Source organism: Dermacentor variabilis, chromosome 5 (genome assembly GCF_050947875.1).
Source record: "Dermacentor variabilis isolate Ectoservices chromosome 5, ASM5094787v1, whole genome shotgun sequence".
NCBI classification, from domain to species: domain Eukaryota; kingdom Metazoa; phylum Arthropoda; class Arachnida; order Ixodida; family Ixodidae; genus Dermacentor; species Dermacentor variabilis.
The window spans coordinates 78,480,333-78,487,686 of NC_134572.1; positions in this window are offsets into that span (position 1 = coordinate 78,480,333).

Here is a 7,354-nt window from a genome sequence, read left to right on the forward strand (position 1 = left end):
TGTCGGTCAGGGATCCACAAAAGTAAGTTCCGGCTATTGCGCTCGAACGACTGAAATTCCCTGCCTCATTCCTTCTCTCCAGTGATGCCCCCGTTGCTTCGCGAACGGCTGTGCTGTATATTTTAAAACCACGACACTGCGAAATCGGCGCATTATGATTAAACCTTTGCGGTAAATTGATATCATTAAACGCTAAAGAGAGACAAGCGAATCGTGAGCCCAATTGTATTTTATATAATCATCTAGCGTGCAGTTTGAGCGTACAAATATAGAACACAGAGAAAGCATGAGAACGTCTTCGCCGGCGCCACATTGGTGGTTGGAAATCTGTAGAGAACGTCACTCCCTGTTCTAATCCTTCTTTCTCACGACTTCTGTGCATGCAACACATTCTCACCAGTGTGAAGCAACGGCAAGCTGATATACTGTTAATTCCCCACCATCGCTCTCCAGACCATGGAGTTGGCTCCATTCTGTTGCTATAAGCGACAACCTTTTGGGCTAGGCATTTATCGTGGCGTATTTTGTACTGATTTTACTAAAAGATGTGCGAGTTGGGTCTTTCTGTGTCCCTTGAAATAATCTCCCCCCCTAAGGCTACTAAAATCAGCAGTTTATATTGACGCGAACGGTGACAAATTTAGTTCAGATGCGAAGCTATCCAATAACCAAGTTTTCAGCATAAGGTTAAATGTTAAAAAAAAAATTATAAGGTTTTACGTGCCAGAACCCCGAAGGTTAGATGTTCTGTCCGAAATTGAAGATATGGCTCACTTCCTCATGAAGCAAACAGAGAGCAGCCTTGAACAGAACTTTCTTTTTTATTTGATGTTCTTTTTGTTCCTTTTTTTCCACTACGTATCTCTTTCGGCAAATCCAAAGTAGATGTGGGGCAAAGACAGTCGGCGAAAGGGTACTTAGATGTGGGAAGTTGAGGATCTACCAACCTGAAGGCTAAGTAAAATGGATCATGGACAACACATTCTAAAATCCGCCTTTGTTGTGTCTGCATAAAACTGGTCCTTTATGCTTACATTTAATTTCATCTCAAAGTAATGGCAAGTGTCAACCCAAACGAATGAAAAAGATCTCTTTCGGCAAAGCCCCCGAATAAAAGAAATTATGAACCTTCTTTTCGACTTTGTGTGCGTGTTCAAGAGAGGCTGGTTATAAGACGCCTCTTCTATGAAAGTATCCGCAGGTTTCCTGTGGATATGGACGCCGATTCTACTCCAGTACTCGCCCTCCTTCGACTTCGACCACAGAAATTCTAAAACCTATAGTTGTAACAAGCTCCTAACATATATGCTCTTTCCTCGTGTTCTTATCGTGCATTTCGAAGCGCTACAGTGGTCTAGGCGCACGTCTATCTAAGAAGCAGGGGCATAATTCGCGGTTTTTCGTTAGTAAGTGCTGTTTACCGCTGGAAAGCCGCCTTCGCCTGTAACATGTATACGTGGAACATGGCGATCAGCTCGTACGCGCTCTTACAACCTGTTCTAGCGTAGAAGCCGTGGTTGATCAGTGACACTGCCGTCAGGCTACTGTGCACGAGGTCCGGGGTTTGATTCCCGTCAACGTCCGCCGCAGATCATCGTGATCTCAGAATCCAAACTCGATCGCATGTGTAGATTAATCTTCGCGTTAAAGCACAACAGATGGCCTAAATTAATCCAGAGCCCCGAAAAATACAGCCTATATCATAGTCCATATGTTGCTTTGGGGCGTTAAGCCAGTTAAGCCTAACAACTTGAACACGGGAGCAGGACCCTAGGAGGCGCGCAGAACACATACATACATACATACATACATACATACATACATACATACATACATACATACATACATACATACATACATACATACATACATACATACATACATACATACATACATACATACATACATACATACATACATACATACATACATACATACATACATGTACCAATTACCGCAACTGATGTTCTCGCCTACAGACTTAGAAATGAAAATCGCGCGTTGCAACCCGGCAAAAACGGTATTCCAAAAGCACTCGTCCGAAAGATGACAGGCGAAATTACCATAACCAGAAGACGACTGGTTATAGTGCGTACGTGCCCGGCATATTGCTACATAAGGCGTAGCTTTCCTTTTCGATTCTTTGTAATAATGAATGCGCTGTCAGAGGGGTCTTTCAGTGGACTGGCCAGGAGCAAGAGGGGCAGGCTGGCGCAATTCCAGTGGCGGCGGCTGCAACAGATAAGCCCTCGTCGGGGCGTCGGCGAGCGGGAACAACCTGTTTTCTTTTTTTCCATGATGACAAAAAAGGGAAAGCGCAGGCGGATTTTGGCGTCGTGACAGTGCGGTCAAGGCGGCCGAGGTCGCACAGTGGCCTCTGCTGTCCGAAGATCCGATGTTGCTCCCCTGAAGCTTTGCCCTAAAGTTCGTCTTCGAATCTGTAGGCTTTTTATTTGATACAGTCGAACGTCGTTACAACAGACGCCTTTACTACGAAATCACCCGCACAACAAAAGGACCAATGTATACACCCTGTGGCCGTATTACGTGAATATTTTCGTTTTTCATTCTTTTGGCCCTTCGTCATTGGTTATCACGACACCACGCCTTCGTCATCGTCGGTGTAAGCCACTTGCTACAACGGGTGATAAGAAATTATTAGAATCGAAAGAAAAGGACTCATAAAAACTACTCCTGACCAGCTTCCTATATATACACATTTATGTATTGCGAGAGCCAATATGACGAAGAATTGTACAACGAACTTGCCTCTTTAGAGAAATTTATCAGTTTAACAAATTTACTTGTATAACGAAGTTACTTGTTTAACGCGTACCTGGTAACATTTTAGTCTTTTAGAAAGGAATTATTGCCAACATGCAAGTGCGAAATGACCATTCCTGCTCGGATGGTCAAGGGTACCACCGAGCTGTGCATGTCTGAACGCCGCGCGCGAGGCTGAATTTAACTCCGATTGCGTCATGCGTGGTGCGACAACAGCGTCATCTGCGCGTTCGACACATGCACTCTCGAAGAAGGGCTTTTTCTGTCTACACAACAATATTAACGTAAGGCGCGTGGGTAGTACGGTTGCAAAGATATAAGTGATAATGCTATAACACGTTTTAGTTACCGTCAGTTTCAGCAAGCGATCCTTTGAGCCTTTTGGAAGAACGCTTCGCGAGGAGTCCTTCGTGAATTCGACTCCTGCGTCATTGCACTTTGAATTTTGTGTCGTTATTTGTGTCCGCAATCTTTTCGATGCCACTAAGTACTAAGTGTTATTCTTGCTGTTTTTGTTCCCTAATAATTATTTCTATTATGTACAGGAGTTCTCAATTCGGTATAGAAATAAGAAACGTTCCTTTTTACGCGTGTAATACAGTTTCGTAACTGATACTATAGCACATTGGCCAAATATTATTCAAATTCTGATTTTGATGCGGGATAGCCAGCTCAGCTTCGTGCGTTGTTGGTAAGCAACTGCCTAGATTTCTCGGGAAGGGCACGTCTCGGGCCGAATTAGCAAAGCTTTTCATTGGCAAGTGCGCCCTGCCATTGGTCGGCCGCCTTCATTAATAATATGACCAGCATCAGGATTGGCTGTAAACTGCTCTTTCCAATAGTGCAAGCGTAGTGCTAGCGCTTTTTGAATAGGGACCCTAGATGTGCACGTATTCGCAAAAACGTATTTACTCTAGAATTCATCGCAACAGCAAATTCCAGCGAATCTAGACGTTGGACGCATCATCGAAGGCGACCAGCCAATCGTAAAAAAAGCACTTGCGAACGGAAAGCTTTGTGAAATTCGGCCTTTGTTCTCTCAGCGTCCTTCGGCAGGCATGCGTGAACCCCTGCCTGTAAAACTGCGCAACTCGGTTTGTAAGCGCAATTCTCGCGCTGCGGTAATCAGCACTTCCGCGATTATGTAACGGCGTAAAAACGTACTATTGGCACGCCTACAATCAAAACCGACGTCTGCGTGAATACAGACGCTAGCCGTATTGGTCAACAGTATTTCATTTTGACTAAAAACCACAGACACGCCGTGAAGCCGCACATGCGTGAAGACACAAGCGGAAGATCGCAGAGCTGCTGGCAATAATATCAGCTTGAAGGACAGCGCAAAATACCGTGACCAGACAGGCGTGTAAAAAACGAGCTCGAAAGCTTTATGCCCTCGTCCTTTGTCAACAGTTAACGCTCGCCACGTCTTGCCTTCCCTTGTGTCCCGCAGTCGACAAAATGTAAATATATTTCAAGGCCAGCATTAAAAGGGAACCATTCTTTCATCGGTAAAGAGCCCGGCAGCTAGTCGGCTCCAGCACCGGGTCGGTGGGCAACCGATGAACAACTTCAGGAGCCCACAGTTGTCAAGACTCGCGCTGCCTCTTTCAGGTTTTGCGGTGATTGCAGAACGGTTTCTGATGACAGTGCTAGCTCATCATGTTAACTTTTTAGCGATCCAACTTATGTTCCTTTCTTCAGAAAAAAAACACGCCGTCAAAGCTTCGGCTTTTTAATGCTCAGAATTTCGTGCACATCCAAACTTGTGATTGACGTCGTCGAAGCTGTGCAACACTCTCTTATTATATAAGTTTCCTTAAATAAGTGAAGTATATAAATCCGCCGCTGCTAAGTGACACCTCTGTCGAAGCAAATAGTGTGTGTATATATATATATATATATATATATATATATATATATATATATATATATATATATATATATATATATATATATATATATATATATATATATATATATATATAGTCATATCTTGCGAAGCCAACAAACACTGACACCAAGGACAACATAGGGGAAATTACTTGTGCTGAATAAATGAAATAAAGAAACGATAAATTAGTGGAAATTAAAGTGGATGAAAAAACAACTTGCCGCAGCTGGGAGCCGAACCGACAACCTTCGCATTTCGCGAAGGTTGTGGGCTCTACTAATTGGTAGAGCATCGCACGCGAAATGCGAAGGTTGTGGGTTCGGCTCCCACCTGCGGCAAGTTGTTTTTTCATCCACTTTAATTTCCTGTTTTAAGCACATATCCACTTCCTGTTTTAAGCACGTATCCACTTCCTGTTCTAAGCACATATTATAAACTTCATTATTGAAGATCAAATACAAAACAACTTGTGACTGTCATATGGACCAATTAGGCATGTCACCTTAGGAAAACTATTATTTCACAAATAATGAAGAAACACATTGCTTTTGTTAGAGCCCGTCAAGGGGGCTTATAATGCAGGATAAGGCCAGTCACGTGTTTATCACATTTTTGTAACAATGTCATCACTTTGAGGCTAAGTTCAAATTTTTTCGTTGTCAATATATGTCTGATATGCAATAATGTTTAGTGTTAACAAATATTGCTAAGTATAAAAAGTACTTCATATTGTTCCTAACAGCATTACAGCACAGAAAATACCTTGAAAGCTCGTTTCGGCGCAGAAGTTTGGAAGTGATAGTTTTCCTCAAGGTCTTGTTCGGCCAAAAAGAACAAACTGAGAAAAATGTGCAGAATGCTTTCAGAACACGTTATCTTATGTTCAGACCAAGAATAATTAATCAAAGTGACCTGCTCCATAAGGTGGACGCTTCTCTTCAATTTGAAGCTGCTCTGCGGCAATTGTTGCAAGTCGTCTTCCTTTCTTTTCTTTTCAGCTTTAGAGCAGCCCAGCTCCTTTGTCTGCGTCGCAGCCAGAATTATGCCTTTCTTGTTCAGTTTTTCTTTTACGGTCTACTGCACTCTCGATGGAAAGTCTCCCATGATTAAAACTCCAGCAAAACTAACTTTCTAACGCGGGTATTCACTCTGTGTTCGGCTTTTTGCCGGCTCTGTGGCCGCGTCTTCGATCGGGCGTTCGTGGTCACTCTCGACGGCAAGTGGTCACCGCCACCACACGAATTCATTTTCTTCTTTTTTACGGCACAGATTGCAACCAAACTTGGTGATGAACTTCTTTGTACGTCTAGAAATGCCAAAAATAAACTAAATTAGAAAGTGCGTTTTTCTGGCAAAAAAAAATATGATGATTTTAGCCCCTATCCCCCCCTAAGCAAACTTACATGGAACGAGATTAAGAGCGTACTGCATAGCCTTCTTGTCTTAGAATCCTGCTATGTTCGGTACAAGCGCAAAACAAATTGTTGGTGTACCTGGCTACTTTTTTTTGTCTCCAGGAGCATATTTAGCTCCTGAGCTGAACGCCGAATAAATGTTTAAAAAATTAATCCAGTTTCAAGCCAAATATCTTCTGTTTAGCAATCATCGAACACCGGTGACATACCCCGTGATTGCAAAAAGACAAAAATCCTCCCAATTCACAAGTGAGGCAACCTTTCCAGTAATTAACTAACTATCGTCCAATATCATGCATTCACGAGCATTAGTTACTACTAGAGCACGTTATGTATTCCGAGCTAATAGGTCACTTAGAATCCATTAACTTTTTTTACAGGCGCCATCACGGATTTTGTAAACGCCTATCCTGTGAATCCCAGCTCGATGAATTTGCGCACGATAGGTTGCAATCCAATCCGGCGGCGGCTGCGTATGGCGCGGCCACGCACGGCGACGTGGGCCCGACGTGGAAAGCGATCAGCGATGGGCACACAGTCGGTGCGCCGAGTGCTGATAGCTTCGTGCGCGCTGTGTACTCGCCGCTAAGTTCGCGCTGAAGCGAGAAGCAGTAGGAAGGCCAATTCGCTCGCTGTTGCTGCCGCGCTTTCTCACTCCAGCGTTTCGACATCGAGTGCGCGCGGTCATCGAGTGAGACGTGCTCGTGTTTGCTTGCGCGCGCCTGGCACCATGCTTGTTAATTTAGCTAGTAAGCGAATGTTTGTAAGTTTATACGGCCCATAAACCTACTGTCCTTACTTCGTACAGCTGTCCACTAATTTGCTATCGAAATCGATGCTTGGCCTTTCGGGCCAAACTGCGACTTTTTCTTCTTTTTCTAATAAACCCTTGCGTTACCGAATTCACATCTATTAAATACCAACTTCACATTGTTACACGCTTGAATTATATACTTACTATTGTATAATTACTGTTTATTACTATTATTCTTCGTTCTGTGTATTTTTCTTTACAAGCACAGTAATATATGATTCAATTACATACTTACTATCGTATGATTGCTGTCAGTATTCCTGCATTTTTTTGATCGTGTGTATTTTTCATCAGGCCAGGACGCAGCAGAAAAGAGATTTGGTTGAAGCCAATCACATCTCTTAACTTGGCCCCGAAAAGTGTTGAAGCGTGCCATCGGGGATCCTAACCAAGAAAGAGCTTCAATATGTTGAACAGTGCTGCAGTGTATAGGTAAGGTGATTGCCG